Here is a 17,424-nt window from a genome sequence, read left to right on the forward strand (position 1 = left end):
GTAATTGCCTACTCCGGAGGGAAAGGAGTTGGCAGAAGTTTCACAGGGAACTGTTGAACCTGCGGTATTTGTTTGACATGTTTTAAACGGTTTACTGAGCGAAAGCAGACACAAAAGGAAAGGGGCTTGTCAATCAGCCGGCTTGCATTGGGCTGTTAATGTTCCCCTGTCATTCCGAGCAATAGCAGCTTTCCTAGGTGGCTGAGGAGTTGCTGGAGGGAGGTGGGGAACAGCTGTGGTAATTTGGGTTTTGTTAGACTTTCCCGTTTTATACAAGTGACACAGTTTCTTGGAGGATCTGATTTATTATTATATGGATTCAGGCAGAGTGTTTGCAAGATTTACTCTTCTTTCTGATATTACAGCAAATGTAAACACCTGTAATTTAACGGTGCCAGAAGAAAATGAAGGTGGAAAAGGGCCTTTGTCAGCAGCAGGAGGGGTTTAGAGAGCGCTGCGGAAAGGAGAGAAGAGACAGAGTTGTGACTGACATTAAGATTATTTTTTTTTTTCATTTCCAAGGGAAAGACCATGGGTCGCTTTTGAGGAAAATAGAGGTTGGGGGAGGCTTATGCCGAATGGGATGGTGCCCAGCACCAGACTGGACATGGTGAAGATGCTGTTATGTGTCTCCCTGCCTGAAACCCGGGGTGTGGGGAGCCTGTTGGGGCTGACCCCCGTGGCAGCGAGCTCCTTTGCTCACATGGAACTTGTTTTAACTCCAAATGCAAGCAAAAAGATAAGAAACAGAAACATCAGCAAGAGAGAGGTTTGACAGCCAAGTTGTGCAGAAACCAGATGTCATTCTTCATTTTTTAGTTTTTTTTATTTCACCCTGTGAATGTGGGTTATTGCACCTCTGCCTCTGGGTAAGGGAACATCTCCCTCCCAGACAGAAGTCTGATTTAGGACAAATTTTAGCTGTGGTTGCAGCAGGCTTCCTGGTTACGGGTCTGTACAACCACTCGTGAGTGTGCGACGCTGATGTACAAACACGACCAGAGACTCCCATGAGGTCCCTCTGCAGGAGAAGGCACTTCCCAGGGGCACGGGGCTCCCCAGCAGCATCCCCCAGGCCGAAGATTTTCTGCTCCCCAGTTCAGTAAATGTCATTGCTTTGTAACAGATTAATTTAGGGTCTTTCTTCTCAATGGCAGAGAACTGTGCAGTGTGAAATACCTGCTCTCTGCTGTGTGGCAGTGTTGCTCTGAGACACAGGCTGCGGTATGTTTTGCAGGGGATGCACAGCCACGTGCGGAGCTGGCTGAAGTGTCACTAACGTAACGTGGAGATGCTGCGGCTGCAAAACAAAATATAGGTTAGGGATTTACTCTGGCTTTGTGGTCTCTCTAATTATCTGGAAAATCCAGAAGCGATCTTTACTGAATTCTGAGACTCTAGAAAAACTTAGAGGAGAGGGGAAAAAAACGTTTTTTGTTACTTTGCATGAGTTCTTAGTCTAGTGCTACAGACCCATATTTAGTTTCTGAAATGCCCCATTGGGTCTATAGGTATTTCTGCTCTTCAGCAAGATTTTTTTACATGTTTTTCTAAAGCTTACAGTGAGTGGAAACATCGGCGTTTGGGTTTGCTTTCAGGCTGGGCTTCATTGTTCAGTACTCCCTAAATCCCTCAGAGGCCCATCCTGTAACACAAACTGGCTGTACGCTGTTCAGCTGTGGAGGCAGTAAATGCTGAAAGGCTGAGTATGAGTATTGATTAATAACCAAATGACACCAACCCAATTCTTGGAGGAATGAATCAGATATGCTAGAAGACTTTCATCTGTGGTGAGAAAAACAACCAGTGGGTTGGAAATGTTATGATCCTGTAGATCACTGCCAGCATGCAGGACTTCTCCAGGATACAGATGGACTTACCTGAAGACGTTGTGAATTCAGCTAACGAAACCCAGACCGGATCACGGCAGTTCATTGTGGCTTTGTGGTGGCCCAGAGAGGGAAAGTGGAATATAGATATGTTTGGGGTTTTTTTCCCAGCTTTTAGTGTTAGTTTCCATCCATTACACTTTTATACGTGGTTAACTACCCTTCCAAAGGTTTCATTTATCTCCATTTCAGAATTAGGCAGTGATACATCTATGTTCATGCAGGACTCTCAGGGTTTCTACTTAAAGTACCCTTAGATCCTCAGGTGAAATTACCTGCAGTATATCAATAGTTTAAAAGTGTATCCTGGAATCCAGAAAGCAAAATTGAAAGCAGGATTCAGCTTATTGTGTTGCGTCTTAAACCCAGATCTGATTTTAGTTAAAAACTTGGCAAGATGTGGCAATAGGCATCGTATATTAATCAGTGAAAGATGAAGGCCAACCCCGCTGCCCTGCTTTGGGGAGAGACCTGCCTTTTTTTTTTTTACTGTCTTTCAAGAGCAAGGTAGACTTGGAGAGTTAGCAAAAGTCTTCATGCAGTACATGGAGCACATGATTGGGAAAATAGCAGTCTGTGAACAAAATGCCTCATAAAATGATAAAACGGTTCAATCAAGGCTCAAATTGATATATTTGGGAAGCGAAATCTTACATGTTGATTCTGTTTTGCAAATCTCTTGTCCCTTACTGTGACAAAAGGATGTGCTGTCTCTCCTGTGCCCACACATCGCAGCTTTGGTCCGCAAGATCCCACCACTGTGCTTGTCCCTGACACCAAACAAAAGAAAGTCAGGTGCTTTTTGTGTTTCCGTCTTTGTGTCCTGCTTCCACAATATTTTGCACTGTTTTTCCTGAACTTGGACATTTTAAAATACAAGTGGAAACTGCTGGTAGTATCCAAACTTAGTAACATCTTGGATAGCTTTGCTCAGAATAATTGCCTCTTTCTTTTCATCTTATCTCAATGTTTAAATAACAACAATACCTCATCTCTGCTAAACCTTTGAACCTTCCTATGATATCATTTGGTAAGTTAAACTGGCAATCCAGCATTTGTTTAGCTGATCTCTAAAGCGCACAGGTGATAGGAATTCAAGTATCTGCAGGTAAAAAGTTGCACCTTTGGGATTGTCAGAAATAATTGAAATTTCCTGTTTGATCTCTGAGATGCTTTTCACTATTGGGAAAAAAAAAAACCCAACCCAAAAACCACTGTGCATCTCCCACACTGCTGCCTTCTATCCTATTGATCCTGCTTTTCTTTTTTTTTTTTTTTTTTACTTTAAAATGGGAAAGAATGTGTCATGTCAAAAGATTTATGACTATTTCTTTATAGACAACCAAAACTTTGGAGCTGAAAATGGTCTAAGTACCTCTGAAAGACGCCTTTGGCTGTTTGGTAATAAATTAAGCATCTGGAAGAAGCAGCTGAGCAAAGTCAGTCATTTCATTATGGCTTTCTGAGCTGTTTGCAAGACTGGTGATCCTGATGCAGCCAAATAAAACAAACTATTCATCAAATAAGATGCATTGAGTAAGCAAATGAACATGGTTAAACAAATTACAGTGGTTAATTTTGGTAATTTGTAAGTTTAATGTGCAGTTGCAGAGCTCTGCAGTATACCGCCTGTCTTGGAAAGCCGTCGGCTGAGCCGTGTGCTTGGAAGCAGTTTGGTGCAACGCGTTGGCCTAGGAGAAGACTTTGGTATAAAATGAAGTTGTTACTGAAACATTCCCCAGATGTGTGAGCAATATATCATCCCCTCTTTGCACTTGAATAAGAACACCGTTGCCACTGAATTCTGGGCCAGAGCAGGCCCAAAACATGGTAGAAAAGGGCTATAACAGTTTGCCTTTGCAGCTCTTGTGAGTGTTGGCTCATGGCATTTCATTAATTGTGCCTGTTCCCCACCTCGTGCCAACCACCTCTGAGGCACGACATGTGCCAAAGAAACGTCAGCATGCTTTCTGCTATCTCAGCTATGTTTTCGTGCATGCCGACATACCTTCCCCTTCCCCCTCCCTCCACCCCACCGTCTCCCTACAGCTGTTTTATACTCGGTGTTAGTGCTAAGCATATACTTAGCATCCACGTTACCAGTTGGGAGCGAGCTCTCCTTCACGCCGACTCCGATCTCTGCAGCCTGGTCACCTAGGGCTGGGCATCACCACAGGGAGATTTTGTATCTCTGTGGCCAGGTATCTCAGAATTGAGTTGTCTTGCTTTCTGATGGCAGTTGTAATTAATCTCTGGGGTGGCCTTTTATATTTCATGGGATTGCCCAGGGGCTTGTGCAATTGCTACCCGCATCCAGCCTGAAAGTGCTGGTGCTCTTTGATTTTATTTTATTATTATTTTTATTTTTTCATCAATGCCTATGCATTAGTTGTCGTGCTCCTGCTTGTTAATTGGATTCAGACTTGACACGGATTAACATTATGGCTGGAAGCCTAATTCTTCAAACGGAGACAGAAACGCTGCCCTTAAGTTAATCATTAATTGCTTTTATTTATCAGAGCTCTTAAGTATGGCCATTTAGACCTCAGCTAGCAATTTCAACTGTGACTGCCTGAGCGCATTTCTGCTGGAAGCTGTGCGGTGCAGGTCAGATACATGGCAGTAAAAAGGATTATATTGTTTTGATCATTTACACTTGCTACAGGAAACACCGTATTCTTTCTATGGAGTGAATATGACTGTAGCACGTGGTGGTTCTGTGTATATAACAGAAACTATGTTTTCCATAAAAGTTCCTATATTCCTTTCTTGGAAGGATCTCGGGTGGGTGGGAAAGCAAACTGTTCACACACAGCAAATCTGGTGTTAGCCCAGGGTTGTAGGGGACAGAAGACGATTGTACCTTTAATTATACACTCAGTTAAAATGAGGGGAAGCTTGGTGATTAAATCTTCCGCAAGGTGAAAACTCAAGGTCTAAATACTGCATTTCAACACACAACAAACCCAAAGTCTTTAAAAAAGAAATAATTTTTTTCCCTCTGCATCTCTCCTGTAAAAATTTTTCATCACTGATTTCATTGCATTATCAGGACTAAAATGAGAAACACTGCTTACGAGCAAATATAGCATTTGAATATGGGCCAGGAATTCCTTTTACAGTATAAGCTTTTGTGTGAAATAAAAGCCAAACAGCTGCTCACAACTTAAGTCCGAGTAAGTGATCTAATGCTATTGCTCTGCTCTCAAATTTGAGGCTAAATTGTTTCTTTGCCAAAGACCTTGTGCCAACCTACCTGGTCCTAATTTGTGAGAACAAAGTACATTGTTTCTGCTGCTCTGGGAGTGAATTCATTTTTTTTTGACAGCTTTTTCCATTATAATTTTAGCCCTAATGTGGGAAGCCTGCACGCAGGCTGAGACTCTACTTCTCACCTCCAGTCCTCCAGGATCTATCTCAAGATGAAGGAAAATAGTTCCTTGCAAGGCTAGTCCAGCATGATGTATGGGTATGTTTTATTATACCTGAAGACTCTTATTGGCATTAATAAAATTGGCATTTGATTTATTGCTCTTTTTTTCCTCAGACCTTCTATTCTTCTTCTTTTTCTCCTACTTTTGCTTTTGTCATCAAAGCTTCCCCAGTCCTCAGGGAAGATCTTAATTTGGGACAAGGCAGATATCCCCAAATGTCTTAAGTAAAGGTTTCTAAGGACTTTAGATGTTCATAAATACAGGAGATGACCAGAAGCTGATATACGTGGGGCAGCTGATCTTCAGTTGTCTGATTCTTCCTCAATACAACCAGGCTTTACATTATTGGGAGGATGGAGAGAATGTTTAAAATAACTAAAAAACACTGTGGCCCAGTAGTGTTTAAACTTAGACCAATGATTTTCGCACTTTAGGAAAAAAGGTCAAATGACGAACAAGGGGACTTCCCTGGCTATGAAAAAGGCAGAATATTTCCTACAACTCTGTTAGGCACGGGCTGTGTCTCTCAAATACACTGTTGTGTACTTGCCCTTTCACAAAAGATTTTAACTTCCAAAGAATTTGAATTGTGCTGTGAGTGCAGAGTTAGAGCTTAAGTTCCTGTAACATTTATTGCCAATGTATTAGCAGTAGGGAAAAGAAAACCCATTGGCCAAGAGAAGTCATGTCCTCTCCTGACTGCCTTAGCAATACCAAACCAGAGAAATCTCAGTGTGACCCCAGCCTTATTCATCACAGGGCAAAACAGAGGAGTTATCTCCTTGTTCTAAAAATCGTTTATTTTCATAAAATAAACAGTAAAAATGAGGGCATTTGAAGCATGTATGTAGTGTATTTAGACGTTTACATTGCTATTGAGCTTTTTTCTAAAAAAATAACCATAGGTTTTTAAAGAGTTTAAGTGCGTTGATGTGATAAGCACAGTATAAAAATTTGTGTGCAAATAAAATGGGAAAAATCCCTGAAGCCACCTGGCCTGTCTCCAGAATATGTTAAATCATCCACTCAATTCACATGGTGCTGTTACCTGTGTTTCTTCTGGTTGCTCTTCCACCAATGGCCAGTTAGAAGATATTTTCCTGGCGGTGAACAGCAGCATTTTGCATCTGTTACCACCATCCTCAGACAAATCCCAGTCTCTGCAAGGTCACAATAATGTTAATAATAGCCCTTTCCTGTGTGCTGAATGGCATTTTAACAGCATTGCTCAGAGTACGTCTCCCAGCGTTGTTCCACTGACACATTTACTGGGAGAGTGGAATTCCTGATGGCTGAATCATGTCTCCTTTAAACTACGTTGTCAAAAAGATCATTTATCTTGTGTGTGTTGTGGCTGGCACAAACAGTAAACTGACTTACGCACAGCCAGTAGTCATGTAACATACCAGTCTGTGCTGCAGTGTAGTTTGCCTTGCAAAATCCTCTCCTGAAACCATCAGACGTGGTTGCCTGGCTTCAGAGGTAACAGTACCCATCCATGCTCCTAGGTCCCGCACGGTGCTGGGTGGCAGGTGGGAGGCAGTGTCCTGAAGTTGTGTGCCCCGTCCCTGCTCAAGGAGGCCCTTAAATGACTATGCCAGAGGAAGGGTCTTTATTTTCTCTTTTTCTTTATTTTCCTTGTGTCAGCAATTGGCTGCTTGCAGATGGTCTACTTTCCTAGGTAGACTTCTTGTTAGATAATTAAGGGCCATATGAATTTATGCATCAGTTTTGTTTGCAGTGTTTGGAAGAAGGATCACCTGCATCCATCTTCATCACTTAACTCTGTTGAAGGCAGTGTTATCATTTCACAGGTAAAATTATTTTGAAACAGCCAAACTAGCAATGAAGCCAGTGAAAGGTCTGGAGAGCAAGTCTTATGAGGAGAGGCTGAGGGAGCTGGGGGGGTTTAGCCTGGAGAAGAGGAGGCTGAGGGGAGCCCTTCTCGCTCTCTGCAGCTGCCTGAAAGGAGGTTGTAGCGAGGCGGGTGTCGGTCTCTTCTCCCAAGTTACTATTGATACGATGAGAGGAAATGGCCTCAAGCAGTGTCAGGGGAGCTTTAGGTTGGATATTAAGAAAAATGTCTTTACTGAAAGAGTGGTCAGGCATTGGAACAGGCTGCCCAGGAAGGTGGGGGAGTCACCATCCCTGGGGGGTATTTAAAAGATGTATAGACATGGCACTTCAGGGCATGGTTTAGGAGACATGATATAGCCCACGCAGATGGGATTTTGCTGTTTGGATTTTGTTTCACTAAGATGTGCTTTTGCTCTGTCTTCGAAGCATATGGCATCATGGATCCCTGGTCCAGGGTTAATGCAGATAAAGGAAATAGAAACAGCTCCAGAAGCTGACTCCATATTTGTTTGACAAGCTATTCCTGATCTTCTCTCTTTACAAAGATGATGTTTCTTGTAAGGCAATGTGTAGAAAACAAGGTAGTTTTTAAAAAGGTGGAGGGAGTGTCTTCTCCATGCAGAAAACTTGGGAGGAGGGAGAGGATTAAACAGAAGAAAAATGTTTCTTTTGAAGACCAAAGGAGGAACGATTTAACAGCTTTTTTAAAGATGCTGAAATTGTGACCTGTAATAGTGTGGTGTTGGATGAGTTTTGAAACAAAAAAGCTTTTTGACTTTTATGTTAAGTGTGATTTGTAACATGGAAGTGAAATCTGTTGGTGATATTGGCGTGATTGCTGTGGGCTTGCTCTTAGGATGGGCTTGGCTCCGTCCCGTGGATGCTTTATGGTTTGCACATGGAAGCTTGCATTCTCCTTTTTAGGAAGCTGAGAAACAATGAGGGTGGAAAATCCTGCCAAAATGGGCATTAACCATAGACCATGTCCACAAATGTGTTCGCGTAAGAATAACATTTAAATACAAAGTATGTGATTGTTTGCTTAAAGTCTCTAATGTATACACTTCTCTACAGTTACTACAATCTTTTCTGGATATACAAGAAATCACATTTTTCAGCTGCTTTCTCAAAGTCTTGACTTGCTGTTTTCTCTTCTCTTACAATTTTTGCATATGAAATAATATTGAAAATGACGCAGAAGTTTTTTTTTTTTCCCCTGTGGGATCCTGGCTTTGGAAAGGCTAATTCTGCTTGTAGATAATATGCATTAGGTTTGAGTACTTCCGTGCTCCAAAAATGCAGTTCATCAAAACCCAAGTGCTTTGTGTCAGATCTGAATGTTTCACAAGAGATTTTGTAATCCAACATGTCAAATTTGTTTAAATGTGAGATTGTAACTGAAAACCAAAGGAAGCAATAAGTGCTTCATTATCTTGCTTACCTTATAGAAGTGTCTTGCAGTTCTTGGAAAAAAAGAAAATTATCTCATTTCTGCAAGAAATACACAACCGTCTCATGCTGTAGAGGCATTCCCAATAAGTGCATGTGCTTCTTGTTTTTGTAAACAGGCTGGTGTTTCATAGGGGCAAATTTAGTGACTCAAGCAGACCAGCGCTCGTCTCCATCTGCTGAATAACTCAGTGCAACTTCGTGGCTGGTAACTTCTTGCTTCTTCCCGGAGGTGACTTTATGTTAGCAATTATTTGAGCAGGAAAAAGCCTAATTTACAAATGCTTTCTGAGAAAGCAGAACTTGAGGCTAGCAGTTTGCTCATCTGTTCCAGGCAGTGATGCTTTAAGTTACCTAGTGCTGAAGATACTATAAGTGTGATGAATTTCAGTCAAATGGTACTGGAGGACTCCAGTGTGAGTTTGGCATCACTTCTGTTCCCCAGCTCTATCACTACACAGTTTTCCAGCTTGTATCTGTAGCACAAAAAGAAGTCTGTGTTCATTTTCCAGATTCACGGTGATAAAACTGTGCCTGACTTGCCTAACCAGTAAGTCTTTGAAAAGAAGAGACTGTGACGTGCTTATGTTACTTTTAACCTTTCTAGGTGTTTTAAATGTGTAGGAGCATATGGGTATGATGCACAGAGACGGTCATGATTTCTCATAAAGAAACGTGAAACTGAATATGTGTGCGTGTTTGCATAGACACTTTCTGAAAGATTTTCAAAGTTACTATCTCTGTCCAGGGCTCGTACTGAAGCAGCTGTCTTGGTGCAGATGTGGGAAACTGAAATCTGCCCTGAAAACATTTTTTACCTTGCATACAGCAGCCCCCACAGCTGCCAAAATAAGTATCCTCTTGTTTTAAAAATAGAGGGGGGTATACTGTGTGCATCTGCTCCTGCCTGGCACTGCGCTGCAGCTGTGCCAGTGTATTGTCTGGAAATAGCCTGGGTAAGACCAGCCATAAAAAGAAGGAAAAAAGTCCCATGTTTGATGTAAGTGCAATTGTGGCTTTATTCCAGTCACTTAATTTATATCTCAAATTCAGTTTATCTTCCTGCTCTGGTGGCTAAACAAAAGAGCTGTATGCACTTGACTGTTTGAAGAAACTGTCTCTGGGTGTGGGGAAAAAACCAAAAAAATGATTTAAGGGGGTGGGGGGGAAGCCCAGAGTACTGAGTGAGTGGCACCATCTTAGCTGTTTTAAATGGAGCATAATCAGCGTTTTGGTTTCAGCATGTGTGTATATATTGTGTCACTCTTTGAATGAGCTTGAATATTTCTTTTCCTTTTGCAACAAGCGTCCACCCAGAAGAGGGGCCCTGGTTGGCTGCAATTAAGAAAAATACTTGAACACCCTAAATTTGTCTCTGGTCTTAAAACGTTGTATTATCTCGAGCTAATATACCTTGTGTGCAGGTTTTATTGGTTCTGGGGAATGTCAGATTTTGGACTCGTATTTGCTCTGCTGCATCTTGTTGGGATGGTTTAAGACTCTACCCCACCTCCCCCCCCCCCAACCCGCAGCTGCGCACCCCATCCCATCCTCTCACTGGATGTCCCTTATTTTAGCTCAGCTGTAGGTGAAGGACAGCTTGTGGCTGTAAACCTTTAGGGCTGAGGCCCTTTAGCCAAAACTTACCTTAAATGTAGCCCCTTTATTACTCCAATAATTATAGCAATATTCCAGTTTGGTTCCTGGAGCAGGAGTTTTCTTCCCTGAGGCTGAACACAGCTCCCCAACAGGTTGCGAGGAGGATGCTTGTATGCATCCTCCCTCAGAAAGGCTGCATGGAGGTATAAGAAGGAAAACTATTTGTTGCTTGTTCTGTATCTTGAAAGCAACTGGATCGTGTATTGAACTGCAAGGAGCTTTCCTCAGCTAACAGCTAGAGTTTGCTTTCTGGGTGGCTTTTCTACTAACATAAAACGTAGCCCAGGATTTCAGAGAGCTTTTGGAGCACTTGGGCCAAATTTGAGATGAATCTAGATATAATTTTTTTGTTTTACTTGGAAAACTTCTGTAGACTGTAGGTGCTGCATGTTTCCAATCTGTGTCTGGTATTTGCTTTGAATCCTTGGGTCTGCTGGAATCCAAAGCCAAAAATGTTCATGCAAAGTGTTGTGACCCAAAACTGTTTAATCTTAGATATGTGGTCTCGGAGCGTGCAGCCCGACTTGAATACCTGATGAGTATCAGCTGAGCAAGCATCGCAGAATCTGACTTCTGCCCATGAACCATAAACCTTTTCCCTAGGGAACAAGAAAGTAAATTGGCCTTTGTGCGGGAACAGCCAGCTAGACTGGGGCTGTGGTTTCCTCATGCTCCATACCAGACCCTGCTGCTGTGAAGTTCTCCTTCCTTCTAAGTAAAGCCATATGAAAAAAAAGACATATCCACTTTTCCGCAAGTGGCTGAACCAACCAATTTGTTCAAGCTATTCTTCTGTTTGACTAATTTTTAACTGAAAAGACGCTGATATATTGAAGGCAACTTGAAAAATGCTGAAATTGCGGTGGACATTGTCTACCTGGACTTCTCCAAGGCTTTTGATACGGTCCCCCACAGCCTCCTGCTGGAGAAATTGATGTGTTATGGCCTAGACAAGTGGTCTGTGCAGTGGGTGGGGAACTGGCTGACAGGCCGCACCCAAAGGGTGGTGGTAAATAGCTCCTTTTCCAAGTGCCAACCTGTCACTAGAGGAGTCCCCCAGGGATCGATATGGGGCCCAATATTATTCAACATCTTCATAAGTGATCTGGATAACGGGATCAAGTGTAGCCTGATGAAGTTTGCAGATGACACCAAGTTGAGTGGGGAAGCAGGCACTCCAGAAGGGAGAGCTGCTCTGCGGGGAGATCTGGATAGGCTGGAGGAGTGGGCCAGCAAGAACCTTATCAAGTTCAACAAGGACAAGTGTAAGGCCTTGCACCTGGGAAAACATAATCTGGGAGTGCAGCACAGCCTGGGATCCACCTGGCTGGAGAGCAGCTCTGTGGAAAGGGATCTGGGGGTCCTGGTGGGCAGGAAGCTCAACAATGAGCAAACAATGGCTGCTGCGGCCAAGGCGGCCAACAGGATGCTGGGTTGCATCAAAAAGGGCATCACCAGCTGAGATAAAGAAGTAATTATCCTGCTCTACTCAGCGCTTGTCAGGCCACACCTGGAGTCCTGTGTCCGGTTCTGGTCCCCGCTGTACAAAAAACATGTGGCCAGGCTGGAAGGGGCCCAGAGAAGGGCCACCAAGATGATCAAAGGACTGGGAAGCTGCCATGAGAGGATAGGCTGGGAGATCTGGGTTTGTTCAACCTTGAGAAAAGGAGGCTCAGAGGGGATCTCATCACCGTGTACCAGTACTTAAGGGATAGTTATAAAGAAGATGGAGACTCCCTTTTTACAAGGAGTCCCATGGAGAGGACAAGGGGGAACGGACACAAGTTGCTCTTGGGGAGATTCTGACGGGACACGAGAGGAAAATTTTTCACAGTGAGGACAGTCACCGTTGGAATAATCTCCCCAGGGAAGTGGTTGACTTGGCCACATTGGATACTTTTAAGATTTGGCTGGACAGGGTGCTGGGCCATCTTGTCTAGACTGTGCTTTTCCTAGAAAGGTTGGACTAGATGATCCCTGAGGTCCCTTCCAACCTGTGATTCTGTGTGTGAAAGGGAAGAGGGGGAAAGAGATTTGAAATAATTGTAAGACTTCAAAAGAAAAAAAAAATTAAGTCCAAGCATGTGAGTGGGTGGACTCTCCAAAACAGTGTAAAACTTAATTCCTTGTTAAAGCATGATGAGCTAGATATGATTCATCTAGAAAATAAGGCCCTAAAAGAAAGCTCACAGTTGTAATTAAGCGGTCACAATGTCACCAGCTCACTGTGTCATGCTTGCAAGGGAAAAAAATCCTCTGTTTTAAAGATATCCAGTGAGATAGGTCTTTGTTTTACTTGGCCAAGGTTTTTACTTGAATGTTGTTCCCAACTACATCTTTGTATCAACACATCCAAAAAAAAAAGGTCCCCAAGAGCCACACCAGCACATGCCTTGAAGAAAGAGATGGGCACAGATTGATGGTTAATATGTCTGTGTATATGTTCTCAGTGGAGAAGGGTGATGTGTAGGAGAAGTGTCAGTGAAAAGATAGCACAAGTCTGGTGCTGCAGGTTCTTGGGTAAAAATTGCTTCACTGACTTAACATTTAAAAAGCATCGGCTATCTTTTCATTTCAGTGAGGTTTTTCTGGGCTGTGGTTCTTTCTCGCTGGCATTTTAAACTCGCCTTATTCTTGATGAACATTGATTTACCTTGTTAGGCCCAACAGTAAGGCAGGCAGCAATTTGCCCATCAAGCTGCACTGACAGAAGGCAGGGATATAGCCTCCCAAGCCTGGGGATGTGGGTCAAGACCAGATTTTATTTGAATACAAGGAGTAAAAAGATGCTAAGCACATGTAGTGCCATAGACCTGTTTCCCTGGCATTGATGGATTACGGAGTTAATTGAGCAGTCCAGTTTGCAGTTACCCAATTTGCAATGGGTAAATTAGCTCAAATGGGTAATTTACTGCACTGTGAACAAGTACATGGTTTTGGCTCTTAACGATATTTTACATGAACTATAAAGTGATGTTTATTTATAATATTTCATGTACTTGCCCACGGTAGATGACATAAGTGGATGCTGCCCAGTAGAACAGCTAAGTCAAGTGAGTTTATTTACTGGGAACTTTTTACCTTGTTTCTTAGCAGCTATTCTTTAGATGCACTCATCAGCTCTTCTTCATAAGGCTTCCAAATAGCAATATATTTCATTCTCTTCCTTTGTCTTTGGGTTACTAAATCTGTTATCTCACTGGAAAGCTTACGGTGTTGTCAGAAATTGCGTTATTATGCCCTGGATTAAGGCTGTTTAGCTTGAACCTGACAAGTTGTTTAAAAATAGACTGGTTTATGCTTTGTATTCATTCTCCTCCCCAAAACTGTCTTTCATAACAATGTAAATAAAGAACTCCCAGAACTGATACAACGGAGCTGGCACGTTTAGAAGAAAAGGCTCAGCTATTACCAAATTGACATTAATGCAACATAAATCTTCATTATATTGAACAAGCATCAAACTGCAACGTCTTAAGAGATGGAGTCATTAGGTAACAGTTTACAGTGAACATTTATCTTAAAACAAATTCCCAGGCCTCCTTAATTTCCTTTGTAGTCTCTCAAAGGGGTTGGAAACAAGAGGTGTAATATGGATTGACTTTATGCCCAGCTCTTTTACCAGTATCCAAAGTGGACCCCCCATTATAGGCTAGAAATTGCTAAAAATTATAATTTCCAATCATGCAAACCATGGACTTAATCACATCTGCATAGGACAAGGTTACATGTGGCATTAATGACTCCTGTGTTACTCCTGCATGCTGTCATCCCGCTGCGGGGAGCCGGGAGGTCTCTGTCCTTCCACTCACCCACATCTGCATCACAGGATTGCGACTTGCAAGTCTTGCCCAAAATGGATACTGGGTGTGACATTCTTCCTTTTAATCCCCACTAAAATTTTCTCTTCTCAGAGACTTTTCCATATTCAGATATTGAATGGCAGCAGGATTCTAGATGTTGTTTCCTAAATACTACTACTATTTTTTTAACCAAATTGCTTTCAGAGAAAAACAGCAAGTAAAACAGATGAGAATGGATTTTTATGTTTTTTTCTCTCTCAACTTGGGTTTATCTCACGGTTGCCACAAGCAACCTACACTTGTAATTCTAGGTGCTGCACCCATCTTACAGATTTCCTTCAACACTGTATGGAAAGAATTACAGGATCACAGAATCATAGAATGGTTCAGGTCGGAAGGGACCTTTAGAGCCCATCTAGCCCAACCCTCCTGCAGTGAGCAGAGGCATCTTCAACTAGATCAGGTTGCTCAGAGCCCCGTCCAGCCTGACCTTGAGTGTTTCTAGGGATGGGGCATCTACAACTTCTCTGGGTGACCTGTGCCAGTGTAGGCAATAGTCAATTTTTCCCTTTTGGCATTAAGTATTAAAAAATCCCTTAAGTGAAAAAAAAAAAAAACAGAAATCAGTATTAAATTTCTTTTTAAACAGAAATTTTGGTTTCTCACAGGTTTCTCACATTCTCAACTAAAAGGCTCCAACCTGAGCTTTATTTGGGAGCTCCATGCATTTTTCCTTTAATATCAGCCCTCCTCTAAATTGCCTAAAAGCATCGCTACCAACTCATTAGGCACTTGTTTAAAAACTTGGCCTCCCTCTCCTACAGCTTCATTAGGACTTTTCCTCCTCCCTAAGAAACCCTGGACTTTCTCATCACTGCTAGCAGAAGAGTTAAATTGTTACATAGTCGCCCTAGATTAAATCCATCCAGGAGGAATCTATCAAAAGACACCAAAGGATTAAGCAAGGCTGGTGTTTAAAGCAGCCCCCCGCACCCCAGGGGAGCAGTGGGTGCATGGGGAGGCTGCAGCCTGCTGGGGCTCAGGCCCTGCCCAGGGGTCGGACACCACAGTTAGCCGAGAGAGCGGTACAGGTAGATTAGCTTTAATTGCTCGGTCACGTCTGGACTCTGATGCTGGAAAAGGTGCTTCATCAGGGTCATAGTTCCTTTCCAGAGCGGCTTGCCTTCAGGCTGGAGGGAGTAGATGTTCCTCCTGGGTGTGATGTGGTATAATCATCGACCCGAATTCAAGAATTAAGGAGGCTGAAAATATGCCTTCCCCTCCCCCATCATAGAAAATCCCAACCAAGTTGTTTAGGGAGCTCTGACAGACTTTTTCTACCAAGGCAGCCACAGTTGCCATCCCCATAGGGAGAGGAGCGCACGGGGCTTGCAGCTCCTGCCGTAGCCCACCTGCGAGGGCCAGGGTGTCTGCTGGAGACGTGCAGATGGGCTGGGGAGAGGGAGCGCTGTACGGTTTGTCCTAACCTTTAAAAACTCCAGTCTGTGGCTAGAGACACAATTACACATTTGGGATTTGGGCATAGAGGTGTTTATGCAGAAGGAAATAGTGATAGGAGGGCAGAGATATTTAATGATCTTTGGTTATTGTCCTTTCCCCTTAAAGCTAAAAAAAGGGGGGCAGAAAGGAGAGGGAGCAGCGTAGCCTCACAGATTAAAAACAAAGTGAGGTCTTCCTTTTTGTTGTTAACATTGCTGTCACCCAGCGAATGCTCCTCTGCAACTGACTGACCTGCTGCGGAAGGCTACAAAAAGTGGCTTTTTGTCCCCACCTGGCGACACGCGTGTTGCAGGAGCGTGGGTGCTGCCAGCTCCTGGGCAGGGAAGCCTTGCTGCAGCAGAGGCTCAACATGTCAGCTGCTGGCACGAGAGGGCACAGCGTGTCGGGGAGCTGGATGCTCAACATCTGCTGGAGCAGCATTCTGCACCCGTGTTTATTGTTTAAATTCTTTTTTTCTTGATTAATGGTATTTTGTCCTTTATGGTATTTTGTCGATCACTTAGCTGTTGCTACCCAGAAGGGCAAGATGATGAGTGCTTCATATCTAAAGCCTGGGCCTGAAACTGTAGCTATGTGATCAGATCTAGGCTGTTAGCATTCTGCATGGGAACTTCTTCTGGCTCAGATAATGATTAGTAGCAAAAGGTTTCTGTTCCTCATTTTAATACTTTAAATATTGTGATTTGCAAGACTGTAACAGCCATGTGCAGCATGCATGGACTGCGCAGAACTGCCAGCTGCTCTACAAAGTCTTTTCCAGAATTTTGGAGCATTTAAGACCTGGTTTTCTCTACTATGTGGGCAACACCAATAATTTCAAAATCAGCTTGCCTTGGAGCCTGGCCTCAGCTTTTTCACCAAAATTATATATTTTGTGGAAAAAATATTGTATTTAAGATGTGCAGCCTACTATTTTCTTGATAGTTGGGAAAGGGGGGAAGACGTGAGGTGGTCTGGATCTGTAGGGAAGGACGTGTGGTGGGTCCCTTCCCAAATCAGCTGCCTGCGGGGCATCGCTAACCCTCTGCTCTCTGCTTTCCGCAGGCCCTCCGGGGAGGCGGGGGAAGCCCGGCCGGCGTGGAGAACCTGGTAAGCATCGCCTTCGCCCAGTGACTTCACTGGGCACCCTGTGGTGTCACTCAGTTGGATGGGAACCTTTCAGAAACGACACCAGTCACCTTCATCTAGTGGGCTGTGGAATTGGGGCTTCCTGCATGCCTGCGTGCTGGGTGTGAAGGTTTTTATAAAAACTAAAAAATAAACCAAAATCCTAAAAAAAAAAAAAAGAGAAAAAAAAAGAAACACAAAAAATCAGAAAGAAAAAAAGAAGCCAGAGAAAACTGACCAAACAAACAAAGCCTCAAAACACCCACTGATGTTGCATATTTTATCAGTCCTTCCACTTCTCCCTTGTAGCGTTCAGGCCTGTTATTATCCCATCCAACAGTGAAGTGGGACTGTGAATTGGCACAAAAATACAGAAACCCTGCAGCCGTGCTAGGCGGGAGGCGGGCACTGGCTTGTTCCCCTTGCAGACATGTCTATATGTTGCCTGCTGGTCCCGTGCGTGTGATGGATGGTGTCTGCATTTCAGGGTCGGGGATAACCAAACCTCAGCCACCAGCCTTGGGCACATCCCCTGAGCGCTCAGTGTGCTCTTGGACCGGGGTGAAACCACGGATGGCCTCACTGGGGGTTTTTTATTTGAGCTAACTGCTTGCTTTAATTATATACCTCTGTCATTTCGGTATCTGGTGGGTTTGTTTTTTTCCTGTCTGGTGAAATGGGACCCCGTTTCATCTGAGGAGAATT

The 17,424-nt window shown here is 43.4% G+C and overlaps 1 pseudogene; it reads left to right on the forward strand.

Moving 5' to 3' along the window:
- LOC142061566 (uncharacterized) overlaps positions 1-17,424 on the forward strand; it is a 191,518-nt pseudogene that overhangs the window by 123,646 nt on the left and 50,448 nt on the right.

The sequence above is a fragment of the Phalacrocorax aristotelis genome, chromosome 8, assembly GCF_949628215.1.
Source record: "Phalacrocorax aristotelis chromosome 8, bGulAri2.1, whole genome shotgun sequence".
NCBI classification, from domain to species: domain Eukaryota; kingdom Metazoa; phylum Chordata; class Aves; order Suliformes; family Phalacrocoracidae; genus Phalacrocorax; species Phalacrocorax aristotelis.